A 17,908-nucleotide genomic window follows, 5' to 3' on the forward strand; every position below is an offset into this window, starting at 1 on the left:
ATGCTCTGACTCAGTATAAGTCAGCTTCCTATTTTCCTATGTTATTTCAACTCCTTCTTTCTTCCTAAACCCAAACGTCAACCAGAAGGAAAGAGCAAAGTTTACCTTCAGCAGTGTGAGACTCCCCCGAGGGCAATTCATGATTAGGCTCCATTTTTTCTTCTTAACAATGTCTGCAAAGAGATTCATTCACAGCTTGTGTTGTCTACAGATGGCAAGTACAGAACAAGCTTCAAGTGTCTAACAGCATTACAAAATACAAAGTTAATAGGGCATTGCAAGTCAAAGCAGAGATGCAGCAATGCCAGCACCTTTGCAAACAGAAGGACAAATTCAGGAGAAAATACAAAAGAGGTGTCCCAATTTTTTGAGCAAGAGTGACACATATATGTTAATGAGAGTGATAAGGGAAAACAGAATGAGGTAAAAATAGAAACTAGAAGCAATATTCCATAAATATTGCATAAGGATTTTATTTCTAGATATGTACTGAACAATTATAGACTACAAAGCAATTGCAACAGCAAGGATTCAATCAGTTTTCCTAGTTTTGTGTACAACTCATCTGTGGGAAGCCTCAGCTATACAGAGCTATACCCTTGTTGGGGTCTTCTGTGGTGTATAGGTTGTTTGCTTGAATTCCACTGTGTATTATGCCACACATAAGCTAATCTATGGAGGACTGATTATTACATGCTCCTTGCTTGAGTTAGGGATTGAAACAGATGAGCTCCTAAATAAATAAATATGAAACATCTAGGATGTATTATGTCACTAGTTTTAGTGCTGCTGTGACTTAACTAGAAATTAATTTTATGATAGGCAAAAAAAACAACACCCTTGCGGTTTAAGAACATACCTATAGCCAACATATTACTATCAAACTTTAAAAAGCAGGGAAATCACAGTTATAATGCACCAGGATAGCAAGAGAACTGCCCTCCTCTCACAGTCCAATCTACTTCCTGTGTAGCTTGGAAGAATTTGGTAACATGTGCCTCTGAGCATACGGTGAGTGGTGGCAACACCTGCAAATAGGACTACATCTCCAAAGATGGAAAATTACATTTTTGTATATATGTTGGTATTCTTCTTACTTTGCTTCTTTCCTCTGTTACTACTGTTTCTACAGAAAATCTAACCAGGAAAATTATATTTCTCTCATTATTCATCCTAGAAATCTGTGTCAAATTTAATTTTATTAATTCAAATCCTTTTTATTGGTCAATGTCATATGAAGATGAAGACAGAGGAGGAGGAAGGGCAGAGAGAAGGCGGGGGATGGGAACAGGGAGGGAGGGGAGGGGGAGGGCAGGTTCAATCATTTGCATGCTTATTGAGTTCAGTGGGATTTGTTCCTGTCCAATCATGCTTAGGATAGGTGAAACTGACCATGGGGGAGGAGGAGAAGAGGGAGGGAAGGCTGGAGTTGGCAGGGGAGGAGGAAGAAGGAAGAGGGGAGGGGAAGGAGCAGAAAGGCAGGTCTGATCATTTGCATGCTTATTGAGTTCAATGGGATTTACCCCATGCAATCATGCTTAGGATAGGTAAAACTGAGCATGGGGGAGGTAGAGAAGGAGGGGAGGGGGAGGGAGGAGGCAATTGGATGGTGAGGGGGAGGGGTGGGAGGGGTGAAGTAAGGGGGAGGGGAGGGGCAAGAGGGAGGTGATAGGGAGGAGGAGGAGAGGGCAGGTTTGATCATTTGCATGCTTTCTGATTCTTTTTTTTAAATTAATTTTTATTCCAATTTTCAAAACCAAAACAATACAAAAAGAAAACAACACAAATCAATAACTAGTACAATACAAAAAGAATATATATATATATATATATATATATATATATAAAAGAAAGAATATTGACTTCCGATTTGTCATAGTTCAGCTATAAATCTATAATATATAACAAACCTATCTCTTAATAGATTATAAAATCACCTTCCTCCAACGGTTATCTTAGTTGGTTTCAAATCTCATTAACATCATATCATTTTAATCTTCCACAAAAAGTCAAAGAGAAGTTTCCAATCCTTGAGATATATGTCAATCAATTTTTTTTTCTAAATAAACATGCCAATTAATCCAACTCATCAAATCAACTAAGTCCAGTAATTTTAAATCGCTCTTCTATCATTATCCATATTGGGTCCATCTTCCATCTTCCATCTTTACGCACCCAAAAATCTTGCTGTCATAGTCATATAATAAAAGTCTGATAGGAATTTCCTCCAACACAGATATTTTCTTGCCATCAAATCCAAACGTATCACTGAAGTATTGTTGCAAAGCTGCATCTCTGTTCCTCTTTTCCACATGATACACTAGTACATCTCTTGAAGGTTTTTCCATTGACACAAAACAGGGATTAATTCTGTTAACTTTCTCCATTTCAAGTTCCATCAAATCCTTCCAGTCCAAGAATTTTTTTGAACCGATAATATCTTTATCTCCAATCTCTTCAATTCCTTCAGGGACAGCGCTGAATTCCAAACTGTAATATTTGTCTCCAGGATCCATCACAGCCAGGAAATCCAAATCTTTTTTCATGTCCATAATTAAGCCAATCTCCATAGTTTGAACCTTGCCTTTAATTTCTCTTTCATCCTTTTTTTGTTTTCCAGATCTATCTTTATTCTCCTTTCTCATAGAATCCTGAGTTTCTTTCAGCTCCTGTCTCATTTCGTGAAATTCAATTCTCCACGCTTGTCTATTATTTCTCAGTTCTTGTTTTATTGAGTTAATCCCATTCATTATTTTCTGAAACATGTCTAGAGATAAAGTCCCTTCTTGTACATCCATGATCTTCTTAATTGTCATTCTTAAAGCCAAAGGAACAAAACTCCTTCAATTTTCAATGTCCCAAACAAAGAGCAGCTTATTTCTTTAACCAGTTACAAAGGAGTTAATCTTTCCAACAAACTAACGTCACACGCTAGACAGCCCTTATCTCTTATCTGCCCAGAAGTGTAAGAACGGCTTTAGTTCACAGCGTCGAAATAGCTAGTAGCAGAGAGAATGAGCAGATTCGTCAAAAAAAAGTAGATCAGGAAATAGTCCCAGCCATAAATCAAAAAGATTTCTTATCTCTTCCAATCAGAAATCTCTCGTTCGTTGTAATCTTTAAAATGCTATTTTCCATGTCAGCTTTTTGCAATAAAAAAAAAAGATAAGCTATTTATATTTTCTTCCCCCTTAGTTCCGTGAATAAAAAAAGGAAAGTCTTACCTCACCTAGGTTATGTCAATTGCTGTTACTTTGACAAATCTCTTTAGCTGTATAGATAAGAAAATGATGAATGTAGACAGGAGGATGTTTGCCTGTTAATCCGTATATAAAAAAAACGGGTCACTTATCCAGCTGAGCTAGCATAAAAATCCTCGCTCTGTCTGAGCTGCTGGAAGACAGACAATTCTGACGAATTCCAGACTCCAACAATCAAAACAAAGCTATAGACTTCCCAGGAGGATCTCTACGCCTGTGCAGCCTCTGAGACGAGCTCCGTCTTGGATGAAACTTATCCAGTTTAAATTCAGTCAGAAGGCTCTTTTCTGACTGGGAATAATTTCTTCCGGTTAAAGAAGAAACGTGAGATTTCCCACATAGCTTTGTTTTGATTGTTGGTGCATGCTTTCTGATTCAATGGGATTTACTCCTTTACAATCATGCTTAGGATAGGTGAAAAAGACCTGGGGGAGGGCAGAGAGTGGGGAGGGGAAGGGGAGGGGAAGGGGAGAGAAGGGGAGAAAGGGGATGTATAGGGAGGAAGGGGGAGGGAGAGGGTGAGAAAAGGGAGAAAATTGGGTGGGGAAAAGCCCCTTTCCTTTCCAAAATGAAAACATTGTGAACAATATCATTGTTTTTCAACGTTTTCTCCACCTTTTTATTCTACAGCAGGCACATGTAGTGTCCCACCCAAATTTAAACCAAAGCTGTCCCTGGTCACATCCACACCAGAACTTTATTTCATGTTAGACAGTCATGGCTTTCTCCCAAAGAATCCTGGGAAGTGTAGTTTGTGAAGGGTGCTGAGAGTTGCTAGAAGATGCCGTATTCTCCTCACAAACCTACAATCCCCAGAAGAAGGGCTAACTGTTAAATCTGGAGCTCTGTCAGTGGAATAGGAGTCTCCTCTCAGCACCCTTCACAAATTACACTTCCCAGGATTCTTTGGAGGAAGCCATGACTGTCTGGTATGGGTGTGCCAAGCCAAACAGCTTTGAGTCTGGCTGTTAGAACACTGATAGTTGTTTCTTACTTAGCATGCCTGTGCTTATAATTGACTCCAATATTAAATTTCTTAAATTAATTAAAAATCAGCCAGGCATTTTTAACTTTTAAACTGCAGAAAATGAAGGTTAGAGTATGGGGAAAGGTCAATAATAGGATTAAAGGTACTCTGTGAGCATGGCTTTTTAATTAATTTCAATAAATACCACTGAGAGAAAAATGTCCAACAGGGGTCTGGATTTCCCCCCCTGTTTTACACTTTGAACTCTCAATTCTCTCTGAGTGGTTTGTGTATCGCCTTGAAAACATAGAGGATTGTTAAGCAAGTGTTTCTGAGTCCACGACTATAAGTTTTGTAAGATTTTGTTTTGAATTGAGCTTATGGGAAGCAACAGAGTGACATGGGGGATACTTTCAATTTAACATTGTGGAATGTGAAAAATCCATGCTGGCTATAGTATACATCCACTCTCATGGCTATATAATGTAAGGTATTCCTGAATAAGATCAGGACAGTGGTCCATCCTTTATCACTACGAAAAATGAAGGACCAGGAGCCACAATCATTTTCTGTAATGCAAGGGTGGGGAACCTGTGACCCTCCAAGTGTTGTTGAACTCCATCTCCCTTTAGCCACAGCCATCATGGCCAATGTTATGGGATGATAGGTGTTATAGTCTAGCAGCATCTGGAAGGCCACAGGTTCCTTGTCCGTGCTCTAAAACATGAGAAACTTTAGTCGATTCTCATACATGGGTCTGCCCTACAGCATGTGGGGGACACCTTCATGGGAACCAGGTTATAATGGGTACAGCCTGCACTTTCACCACTTATTATTCTTGTAGTGAACACTAAGCAATGCTGGTTAAATGTAAAGTGTCTGTTGTGCAAGCTGCTCTCCAAAGATAGATTGAGGCTGCTCACCTGTAGGGGGAAATTATATTTATTGATTACATTTATATCCCACCTTTCTGCCAAGGCACTCAAGCTGGTCTTGTATGCACTATCCTTAAGACCCAGAAGCTGTTATGTAGAAAACTAGTCAAGAATGAAAAGAAAATCTGTCCTGTTGTGAGACAATCAATAGAATATTACATGGATTTTCAGATGCTTAATTTGAAACCTGGTAGGTGAAGACTAAACATACTGAACATTTGTATTTTCATGTATGAACACTTGCTTGGGATCCATGACTTCACAAATAGCAAGAAATAAGAACCCTCTTTTTTTCTTTATTCTCACCTCAAAATGTATAAAATAATTTCAATATGTCTCTCTAACAAGCAGCCCACAATTTCACAATATGTCTCTCTAACAAGCAACCCACAGCATATTTAGTATAATATTGCATTCAGGTTTATTTTGTCTTTAAATGGTATCTGTTTGTGGACTTCCCCCCCCCAATGTATATTGAAAAAAATACATCTAAAAGCATTTTTAGATGGACAACATACCGTAACATAAGACTTTTCTTCCCATAAATTCAGTCTCCACATTATTGAATTGGAACTATGAAATAATTACTAATAGGCAAAAAACTAAAAAATATATTTGACACAGATTTCTAGGATGAATACAGTAGGGCCCCACTTTACGGCGCTTTGCTAATGCAGCGGTCTCAAAGAGACGCAATTAGACTAAAGCCCCACACATACGGCGCTTGTTCTGTTTTTATGGCGGTTTTCGGGCATCATGCACCATTCTATTAAATGAATTCCACTTTTTGGCAGATTTCACTTTAAGGCGGGCATCCAGAACGTAACCCATCATATGAGTGGGGCCCTACTGTAATGAGGGGAATAAAATTTCTAGATTAGATTCTCCATAGAAAGGAAAGAAGCAAAGTAAGAAGAACACCAACAAACATACAAAAATATAATTCTCCATCTTTGGAGATGGCAGGTGTTGCCGCCACTCACCATATGCTCAGAGGCACATATTACCAAATTCTTCCAAGCTACACAACAAGTGCATTGAACTGTGAAAGACCAACCCAAATGGTGTTTGCATTTTTATACATTTGTAGGGCAGTCCAATGTCTCAGAGACGAGGTCAGGTCTCCTGCTCTCCTGGTGCCTTCACTATAGCTACCCAATTTCCCTGCTTTTCAAAGTTTGATAGAAATATCTGCGGGCTATAGGTATGTTCTTAAACCTCAAGGTTTTCCCCCTGTTAGTGAATTTCTCTGCTTTTTCATCTGGGAGGTAAGAAATGTGATCCTGTGCAAGTTTGCTAAGAATGGATTGATCATTTGCATGCTTATTGGGTTCAATGGGATTTACTTTCCTGCAATCATGCTTAGGATAGGTGAAACTGACCACAGGAGATGGGGAGGGGAGGAGGAAGAGGAGGAAGGGCAGAGGGGAGGAGTTCAGGACTATAAGTTTTGTAAGGTTTTGTTTTGAAATGAGCTTATGAGAAGGATCAGAATGGCATGGGGGGTATTTTCAATTTAACATTGCGGAATGTGAAAAATCCACGCTGGCTATAGTATACAGCCACTCTTGTGACTGTATAAAAAATCACTATATGTATATGTATGGTATCAATGGCAATATTCATTTTCAACTGTTACTTTTCAAGTGTTTAGTTCCGTGATTGGTTTGGAGAGTATAATTGATTTACTTTATTTTCTAGTTTGACTGATTTAGGGTACAATCCAAATTCCTTCTTCCTGCCAGCAGGGCTTTGCAGGATGGTGGGACCAGCGCTGCATCCACATTCCTGATACTCATGGCAGTATTATCAGGCCTAGATTGGACACAATGCAGTCACATGACAGCAGTTAACCAGTTCAGGATCCAGAAGATGCTAGCCTGGCTACCCACCTCCCAAATGTCCTGCAGGTTTGGTGGGGGAAAGGTCAGTACCATGTTAAATTGAGTGATGCTTCTCTTTAATATCAGTGGCCACCCGCAGCCCAGCATAAGGAGGTTTGGATTGTTCTTATCAATGTGTAATAGATTATGCCTCTGAACTTATAAAATAAACATCTGAATATTTACCTTGCAAAATATACAGGACCTGAAATTGAGATATGAATGTCTTCGTCTCAGAGCTATTTCCATAAGTTTTACCCTGTGTATTCATGTCTGATCAATGACTGGATCATAGTATTGGATTCATTTCAGTATAGGTGGAGGCAGATGAAACTCTGCTACACTGATTTCTTCTGTTTTACAGAGGTTTATTTGCAAAGATACTAGCATTTGTGGTTTAGAAATCTGAAAAGCAACCACTGAAGAGGGGTTGTATGTTCCTGAGTTTCATGCTATCATTAGGAATTTTGGTGAGGAGAGGTATTCTGTTCCACGATGTGCTATGATAACAGAAGAAACAGACAATGTATACTGGGAATCAAAAGGCCATGACTTTTGGGATAAATCTTAACAGCCACTAATTAAGTCCAACGAGGCCTACCTATAGCAGAGTCTTTATGTGTTGCCTTCTTCAAGAGGATGGCAAGGGGAGGTGTGCCATGAACTCTGGCCAGCTGTACCAAAGCCGCTGTGAAAGAAATTGGACTGCCTAACAGGGCTCACCATTTTGCCATCCATTTCCTAGCAGAAAAAAAGTTGCATGATACTGGTTCCAGAATTGGAGCCATGGTAACCTCTCCTTTGAAAAGTGTTTTGAGTAAGGCCTCAGTGAGCTAATGCTGTCTTTCAATTATCCTGCCATCATCCAATCTCACAGACAGATTACCATACTTAAGAACATTTCTTCACTGTACTTTCCCTTGGAAAACCATCTCCATTTTTTCTCTTCTGTAATTTCTCTTATTTCTGCAAAAGGATACTCCAGAGTAGATGAAAATGCCTTTTCCTAAATGTTTCCACTGAGGAATATGTTCAGTATTGGAACTTCCATATCTCCAATAGTATTGAAGAAGGAGTAATTTCACCATGTGTAGATTGTCACTTTACAGTTGTGGTGCACTGAAAACTGCACCTGCCATAACTCCTGGCTCAGATATTTTAACTTTGTTTGGTATAAGTCTTCCCCTTCTATACATACAGGACTGGGCTCATCTGTCTATAGTACAGACAGCAAACCTGTTGCCTTCCAGATGTTGCTGGACTCCAGCAACTCCCATTAGTCCCAGCCAGTACGGCCAGTGGTCAGAGATTATGGGAATTTTGTGTATGGTTTGTGTTTATGTACACTGCTTAGAAATGCAAATAATTACATGGTATATTAACGTGTTAAATAAAAAATCAAGTTTCAGTCCAACAACATCTAGAGGGCCACTGGCCCCTCATCCCTGGCATATAATCATCTTTCCTTTCTGTTTCAACTGCATATATCTGGCTAAGTTAAGGTCTTGTTTCCAGCAGCTCATGCCTCAACTCATTTTTAGCTAATAATATACAATGAAATTCTTGTACACAAATAAAGTATTTAAGCATCAATATTATTAATTAAGGCCCTTCGTGGCGCAGAGTGGTAAGTGGCGGTAACGCAGCCGAAGGTCTGCTCACAGCCGGAGTTCGATTCCAATGGAAGGAGGAAGTCGAATCTCCGGTAAAAGGGGTCAAGGTCCACTCAGCCTTCCATCCATCCGTGGTCGGTAAAATGAGCACCCGGCATATGTTGGGGGGTAAAGAAAGGCCAGGCCAGGAACTGGCAATCCCACCGCATATATACGGTCTGCCTAGTAAACGTTGCAAGACGTCACCCTAACAGTCGGAAACGACTCGCACTACAAGTGCGGGGACACCTTTACCTTTACCTTTTATTATTAATTAAAATTTACAACACATTAAAACATAAATATAAATATCTACCATAAAACAGAACAAACAGCCCCCATAACAGCCACAATAATTCTTCTGTGTCAGTGTTGGACTTAAGGAATATTGCCTTTCTTCTCCTTAGCATGGGGGAAGAGATGCCACTTAGAGAGGTAGCCTTCCCTTCCTTTTTCCATCCTGACACTGTGTTTTAGTCTTAGGACCATATGTGGTTATTTCCACACTCTGGTCAGTTCCACAAACTGAGGGCATAATGATTGTAAGCAATTAAATGGGCTGATGCGCTAAGAATCCCAAATGCATGAATCGTTTTGCCACAAAAGGGGGGAAAGCACTGTGTTAAGAAGATTAATATAGTCATTGTGCAGTTGTTGTTGTTTTAAAAATAATTACAATAATAGAGCAGTCCCAAAGCGGGGTGGGGTAAGCTTGAGGAAGAATCAAAGGCACATAAACCTCCGTTTTCTATGCCCTGCTGAGCTCACACCAGCATGGCAGAAGGTGCGTGTGGGCAGGGTTTCTTGGGTTTATGTTCTAGCTTTTCTTTTTCTTGAAACATTTTTTAATTAATAAACCACAGCACCTCCAGGGCTGGCATAATTTGTTTCTTGTTCTGATGATGTATCAGTTGAAAAGGTATAAGTGGATCCACAGCCTTTTCCAGCATGCCATTGGCACACTCCTCGGATTCATCTTCTTTGCCCTTTCTCACATTGGAGTTCTCTCTATCTGAGGACAGACTTCTCTTTCCATTCTTGGAGAGGGAGATCTGATAGTTCCTATGGCCTCTTGCATGCCCTCCTAGGAACCATAGGATTGCAGCCTAAATTTTCATAAGACACCTTGGGTTTTTTTTATAGTTTAATCTTATGTGTGTCCAAGACAGGGTCAAGAGATCTTAATACAGCTTGACCCCACTAATGAAACCTGAAATGGTGCCTCTGCCTATAACCTAGTATATCTTAGAACTCAGTGGACATAACATCAACCCCCTTTTTGTCTTCTAGTGCAACTGTGAGGAGCTTGGTAGCCTTTGCTTCCATTTTAAATAACCAGAGTTTAGCATTATGTCAGTACTTGGACAAATTGTCTCGACTATGGTTGACTGAAACAAGCCAACTTCAAACCACGGAGGATGATCTGGCTTGTTTCAGCAAATCATAGCTAAAACCCTAAACTACTAGCTGAAAATTGCAGTGATCTCTTCTGATCCTCCCCTTTATAGCTGCACCAGAGATGGAGAGAGCACAAGAATCTGAGGTTCATTCAAATACTGTTAAGGTTAGACTCTAGGTTAGCAGTGTGTCAGAATGAGACCATAAAGTGGCTTGGTCTGCAGGTACCTTTCTGAATTGCACCTGCTCTCCTTTTGTGGCAATATCTTTGATTCATATGGCATATAGATTGTTCTTGGAAGGGCTGTAGGTTGGGATGGTCTGGCCTTGCAGCAGGATGTTGGACTCTATGGTGTTTGCTTCCCCAATCCCACTCTTTGGATGTCTATTTTTCTAGGTATATTTTTGAATGTATTATATTGTTTCCTTGGATAAGAAGAATGTAAAGTGAAACATCCGCTAAGCCATTCCAGTGGCCTCTTTTAGGTTCTATTGTGTCATAGTTCTTCACTCCAAAACTAATGAAATCCAAGCACAAAGAGACTTTTCATGAAATAGCACCTGCAGCTCTGCCACCTTATCATATTTTAAACAAATTGGAAGTAGGATTTAAAAAGGCTGCTGGAATTATATTTTTCCCTTAAGCACTTTGAGAAGAGATGTAGGTGGACTTTAAAGCTTAGTCCTATTACTGACATCAAAGTCAGAAAAGGTACCGCCAGGGCCAAGAAGATGCCAGCATGGTTAACGAGCAAAGTCAAGGAAGCTCTTAGAGGCAAAAAGTCTTCCTTCAGAAAATGGAAGTCTTGTCCAAATGAAGAAAATAAAAAAGAACACAAACTCTGGCAAAAGAAATGCAAGAAGACAATAAGGGATGCTAAAAAAGAATTTGAGGAGCACATTGCTAAGAACATAAAAACCAACAACAAAAAATTCTATAAATACATTCAAAGCAGGAGACCATCTAGGGAGACAATTGGACCCTTGGATGATAAGGGAGTCAAAGGTGTACTAAAGAACGATAAGGAGATTGCAGAGAAGCTAAATGAATTCTTTGCATCTGTCTTCACAGTGGAAGATATAGGGCAGATCCCTGAACCTGAACTAACATTTGCAGGAAGGGATTCTGAGGAACTAAGACAAATAGTGGTAACGAGAGAGGAAGTTCTAAGCTTAATGGACAATATAAAAACTGACAAATCACCGGGCCCGGATGGCATCCACCCGAGAGTTCTCAAAGAACTCAAAGGTGAAATTGCTGATCTGCTAACTAAAATATGTAACTTGTCCCTCGGGTCCTCCTCTGTGCCTGAGGACTGGAAAGTGGCAAATGTAACGCCAATCTTCAAAAAGGGATCCAGAGGGGATCCCGGAAATTACAGGCCAGTTAGCTTAACTTCTGTCCCTGGAAAACTGGTAGAAAGTATGATTAAAGCTAGATTAACTAAGCACATAGAAGAACAAGCCTTGCTGAAGCAGAGCCAGCATGGCTTCTGCAAGGGAAAGTCCTGTCTCAGTAACCTATTAGAATTCTTTGAGCGTGTCAACAAGCATATAGATAGAGGTGATCCAGTGGACATAGTGTACTTAGACTTTCAAAAAGCGTTTGACAAGGTACCTCACCAAAGGCTTCTGAGGAAGCTTAGCAGTCATGGAATAAGAGGAGAGGTCCTCTTGTGGATAAGGAATTGGTTAAGAAGCAGAAAGCAGAGAGTAGGAATAAACGGACAGTTCTCCCAATGGAGGGCTGTAGAAAGTGGAGTCCCTCAAGGATCGGTATTGGGACCTGTACTTTTCAACTTGTTCATTAATGACCTAGAATTAGGAGTGAGCAGTGAAGTGGCCAAGTTTGCTGACGACACTAAATTGTTCAGGGTTGTTAAAACAAAAAGGGATTGCGAAGAGCTCCAAAAAGACCTCTCCAAACTGAGTGAATGGGCGGAAAAATGGCAAATGCAATTCAATATAAACAAGTGTAAAATTACGCATATTGGAGCAAAAAATCTGAATTTCACATATACGCTCATGGGGTCTGAACTGGCGGTGACCGACCAGGAGAGAGACCTCGGGGTTGTAGTGGACAGCACAATGAAAATGTCGACCCAGTGTGCGGCAGCTGTGAAAAAGGCAAATTCCATGCTAGCAATAATTAGGAAAGGTATTGAAAATAAAACAGCCGATATCATAATGCCGTTGTATAAATCTATGGTGCGGCCGCATTTGGAATACTGTGTACAGTTCTGGTCACCTCATCTCAGAAAGGATATTATAGAGTTGGAAAAGGTTCAGAAGAGGGCAACCAGAATGATCAAGGGGATGGAGCGACTCCCTTACGAGGAAAGGTTGCAGCATTTGGGGCTTTTTAGTTTAGAGAAAAGGCGGGTCAGAGGAGACATGATAGAAGTGTATAAAATTATGCATGGCATTGAGAAAGTGGATAGAGAAAAGTTCTTCTCCCTCTCTCATAATACTAGAACTCGTGGACATTCAAAGAAGCTGAATGTTGGAAGATTCAGGACAGACAAAAGGAAGTACTTCTTTACTCAGCGCATAGTTAAACTATGGAATTTGCTCCCACAAGATGCAGTAATGGCCACCAGCTTGGATGGCTTTAAAAGAAGATTAGACAAATTCATGGAGGACAGGGCTATCAATGGCTACTAGCCATGATGGCTGTGCTGTGCCACCCTAGTCAGAGGCAGCATGCTTCTGAAAACCAGTTGCCGGAAGCCTCAGGAGGGGAGAGTGTTCTTGCACTCGGGTCCTGCTTGCGGGCTTCCCCCAGGCACCTGGTTGGCCACTGTGAGAACAGGATGCTGGACTAGATGGGCCACTGGCCTGATCCAGTAGGCTTTTCTTATGTTCTTATGTTCTTATGTTCTTAAAAAAACACCATTAACGTGTCTACTGATTAAAAGAGTGACACTTAAGGAAACATGTTTTTAGTAGAATATGTTCCAGTGTATGATATCTAAATCACGAGCTAATTACTCAAAGGAAAATCTCAGTGTCACAATCTGTTTATTGTATTGTGTTCAGAATGTGCCTTGCTCACATATGTGGTTTGTGTGTGTCTGTGTATGTTCATCTAATAAAAACAAGGAGCAAAAAATTAAGATGAGAGATGCAAGAGAAGGCAGAGGCGAGCATGTTGATTGTATATAGAAAAATTACCACATATATTCGAGAACATATCTTAATGGTTCTGCCAAAAATAAATATGAAGTGCTACATACTGCTGGGAGAGCCAGTGTGGTGTAGTGGTTAAGGTGTTGTACTATGACCTCAGAGACCAGGGTTTGAATCCCCACATAGCCACAAAGCTCACTGGGTGACCCGGGGCCAGTCACTGCCTCTCAGCCTCATGAAAACCCTATTCATAGGGTCGCCATAAGTCAGAATCGACTTGAAGGCAGTACATTTACATTTTATTACATACGCAGGTTCTGTAATATAACTACTTTAGCTTTATGGATTTAGAGGGCTTTTAATTTTGCATTTATGAAAAACTAATAGCTATTAGTAACTTCTACTAAGGTAGCTTTTGAGGATGATTAACTTCCATCCTCCATTGTGTTCAGAAGCACACAAGTGGAACCTGCAGATGCTTCTTCCACATCCACAACATATATTTAAAGTACCATTATACCACTTTAAACAGTCATGACTTTCCCCAAAGAATCCTGGGAACTTGTTGCAATCTTTTCCTGACAATATAGGAGAGTCGTCAACTACAGCATCTCCTGAATGTTTCTCCCTAGTCACAGCATCTGCTCACCTTCTGTGTGGCAAAACTAGAGTCCTATTCACTCCAGCAGGTGAAACAGAAAGTCTAGTGTGGGGGAGGGGCCAGTTGCTTGTTGTAACCTGGCAACCCTATTATAAAATGTTCAAAGTGACTAGGGATGGGATCTGTTGGGTGGTGCCACTTGAAAAGCAATCCGTTGATCTAACAGGCAATATCAATTCAAGCAACGCTATCTGTTGCTTTTACCAGTCTCATTTTTTTCACACACCCCCAGAATTGGGAGAAAATTAATATTAACATTTTGAAAGGAAATCATCGATAAAGGAAAGGAAAGTGTCTTCAGATGTCAGGGGAAAGCTGAAGTTCAGAGCAAACAGAATTGCTCTGCAAAGATGGAGAATACCGTATGTGGACCATTGAAAAATCCGGTGCTAAATCTGAATCCAGCAGGATTCTCTCGCATCCTTAATAGTAACAGAAAGAGGTATGAGTATGTAACTGTACTTTTCCGGGACACAAATCCTATGGTATTTGAAATGTGACCAATTCTCTGCAATCAGTCTATTCCTACTTTCCTGCGTGTAAGGCCAATTGAAGCCAATGGGTCTTCTTAGTAGTAGATGTGTATAGGATTGTACTGTCATTGACAGAGAGCTTTCTAAACTATTTATTCATCTTTGAGAAAGAGCTACAGGAACAAAATATCCTGATTTTTAAAAAAATGAATATGAAACATTTACAATTATTATTATTATTTATTATATTTGTATACCGCCCTATAGCCGAAGCTCTCTGGGTGGTTTACAACAATTAAAAACATTAAAAACAAATATACAATAAAACTATGAATGTTATAACTGGTGCTGTATTGCAGCCACATAAGTAATACTTGAAAAAGCACTTAAAGGACATTCAAATATAAAGTGTGTGCATTTTAGTAATGCATTTATCACAGAGGTTCATGTAGTATATTTTCTGTAATGTTGCTCATTCCACCTCTCAGCTAGCAATACTTCTAAGCTTATTGTATATAGTAGGATTAAAACACCAATTGGATTCATTTTAACTTACAATAAGAACACATTGTCTTATTTATCCATCTCTCAACCATCCAAGTCTCATTGTTCACAGAGGAAATAGAGAGGCAAGTTCTATCTTATTTTCATGACACCTATTTCCAAAGGGCATTGCTTCTAAAAATAATGTGTTATTTTAACTGTTTTTTTATTCTTTACACCACTATATCATAGTCAGTTCTCTTTATTCTTTCCTATGTGGCCAAGGCCATTGGTAAAACAAGATGGAGATCAAGAAAATACCTTTTGGTTCTTTTTCATTAAATAGAACATCTAGAGCCCATGGTTAATGTATATTGAGGTTCACCAGAATATTCTTTTTGCCCCTATAATATATCAAGCATGTAGGGATGGGGAAGAAATTTGATTCAGTTCCCATTTAAAGGTGAACCTACCTAATTCACACTTCCTGAAACAATATATGAACCAAAACACAGCAATTCTTTGACATTTGCACTTGTCTGAATTTTGCACAACAGTTTTCCAGCCACCTAATGCGTACAAAAATGTACATACTAGGGGAAAGTGTGCATATATTCATGAAAATAGCATACAAAACTTCATTCTATTAAGGGAAATTGCTTTGCAAAAATGTGTATATTGAGCAATGTTGCAGACAAAACTGGGTGTATAAGGAGAAATTCACACTGAAATGCTGATGAATTTTCATGAGGATTTTAAAAAAATCACAAATTGATTTGGAAATGTGGAGAACTGAACTTTAGATGGGGAAAAATAAGAAAATGAGACAAACTGAAATTGAGAGATTCACCCATCCCTTCTAGCATATTATGGCCTGACCAGTGCTAGCATTAGTGCTGCCACCCACTAGTTGTAAAGGTTCTAACAATCACAATTCAATGAAGGGACTGTGTCCTACACCTTTTCTTCAGCAGCTGGATTAACTGAAAATTCTAACACAAAAGGAGCAATATGGACTTCCAACCATCTAATCTGCCTGACAGATAGCAGGGAGTCTTGTTCTATTGGATCCAGACCAATTAGCTACAGAATGTTTAACATTAAAAACTTGATGTAGAAAATGGCCTTTATTGCCCATTTAGGCGGGTTTTAAAAAAAAAAATCTGTGGTGTGATAACAGGTATTAGTCGCCACCAGAGATGCAAAGTTCCACAGAACAAGGAAATAGGTGGATTGACAAGAGAGAAATGTGACAAGTCTATGTGACAAGAAATTGCCTGGCAAAATGAAAAGTGAAATAGCTATTAGGCCTGCACTCTTTTGTGAGGAAGGATGGCAGGCTTTGAAGATGGATGTGAACTGGCTTGAAATGGAGTGCAAATGGAAATGTCATGATGAATGCTGGGAAGTCTGAGGATGGGCTATGTTTAACCTGAAACAATTAATAGAATTATGAATGTTACAGTAGAAGCAATAAAGGTGAAAGGATCCTGTTTTTACATGTTTGAGCATGCAAAAAGACAAGGAATGCTTTTAAACCAAATAGATAAGAGGATATTAACAGTCAATGCAGTACTGTACATGTGTACTTAGAAGTAAGCCCCCTTGAGTTCTATGGAGATTACTCCTGGGTAAATGAGTATGGGATTGCAGCCTAAGGCTGCTATTTAACCGGTGTGTCCTGTCAGAGCAAGGATTGCTGCTTGCACGATGAAACTTTCCCCCCTCTCCTCCCATGTGCACTCTACTCCCACCCCAAATCTGCTCCAGATTTGGGGAACTCCTAGAACAGATTTATGGGGTACATGGGGGAGGAGAGGGGGGCAAAAGTTCAGTTGCGCAAGTGGAAATTCTTGTGCTGACAAGACCATTTCTTAGTGCTACACTGAATATAACCTTAAATCTAGATTAGAGGAAAGACTCAAAATTAAATGGATTTGATTCTGCCATGTATTAGAAGCTCTTTTATTAGAAATGTGAAAAAGCAGAAGTCTAAAAAGGTTGATCTGTCTATCAGAATTATTTATGCAACTTAGGACAAAAACAATGAGTTAAGTAAGTTTAAAATGGTCAACTGCTCATGCTCAGAGTATATTTTGTAGCCCATGGATGCTTATATCATGATAAATTTGTTAGCACAAGAAGACTTATTGTGTGGTACCTTATTTCATGTGTTCCTTTCTAGTAGAAGTATGCCTATTTTGGAAAGTCCACGAGGGCTTGTTTTTTAGATTGGATTTTTTCATTATTCCAAATGTGCATGTGCACACACACACACATCAGGACAAGCAGGGTAGAAATAGATTTATTTTTATTATTCCTTATTTATCAGTATTACATTTATACCCACTCCACTTTTCTTCCAAGGAGCTCAACGTAGAGTTCATAGGTCTCCTTTTCTCCATATTATCCCCACAACAACCCTATGAGGTAGGTTAATCTGAGAGACAGTGACTGGCCATAAATCACACAGTGAGTTTCATAGCTGAGTGGTGAGTTAACCCCTGCTCTCTAGGTCTTAGTCCACTTAATTTTCCTGCATTTTATTACACATTCTGGGAAGATGTAGAAATATATAAGCGGGTTTTTTTTTAATATTTCCCCATAGATCTGGAAACATATGGGGTCCCTTGTTTAACAGTCCTTTGTGGCATCTTTCAGACTAACCAATTCAGGCTGCAATCCTGTACATACTTACCAGGGAGCAATCCCCATGGAATTGGGGGGGGGGATGCATCTGATTAATGCAGTTCTTGTCGTATGAATGCATATTAGAATTAGTGACAGCAGGGACACTTTCTCAACCAATATAAGACACTTGTGTGCTAAATATTAATAAAACTGCAATGTTTAAGTGTCCACTGTTTCTTTGCAGAGGAGGATATGGAGAAAACCAGAACAGGTGGAGGCCATACAACTTCTTTTGCAGAAAAGAAGCAACTAAGTTAGCAGGGACCCCTTCTCAACCAAAGTCAGACATTTTTCAGCTATGTTAGGTACTATTTGTAAAACAGCAATGCTTAAGTGTCTACAGTATCTTCGCAAGGGAGGATGATGAGAAAACTGG

At 39.6% G+C, this 17,908-nt stretch overlaps 1 protein-coding gene across 6 annotated transcripts in view; it reads left to right on the forward strand.

The window, feature by feature from the left end:
* STS (steroid sulfatase) overlaps positions 1 to 17,908 on the forward strand; it is a 161,637-nt gene that overhangs the window by 83,472 nt on the left and 60,257 nt on the right. The gene's annotated exons all lie outside the window — the stretch shown is intronic.

Source organism: Rhineura floridana, chromosome 5, assembly GCF_030035675.1.
Source record: "Rhineura floridana isolate rRhiFlo1 chromosome 5, rRhiFlo1.hap2, whole genome shotgun sequence".
In the NCBI taxonomy this organism is placed as follows: domain Eukaryota; kingdom Metazoa; phylum Chordata; class Lepidosauria; order Squamata; family Rhineuridae; genus Rhineura; species Rhineura floridana.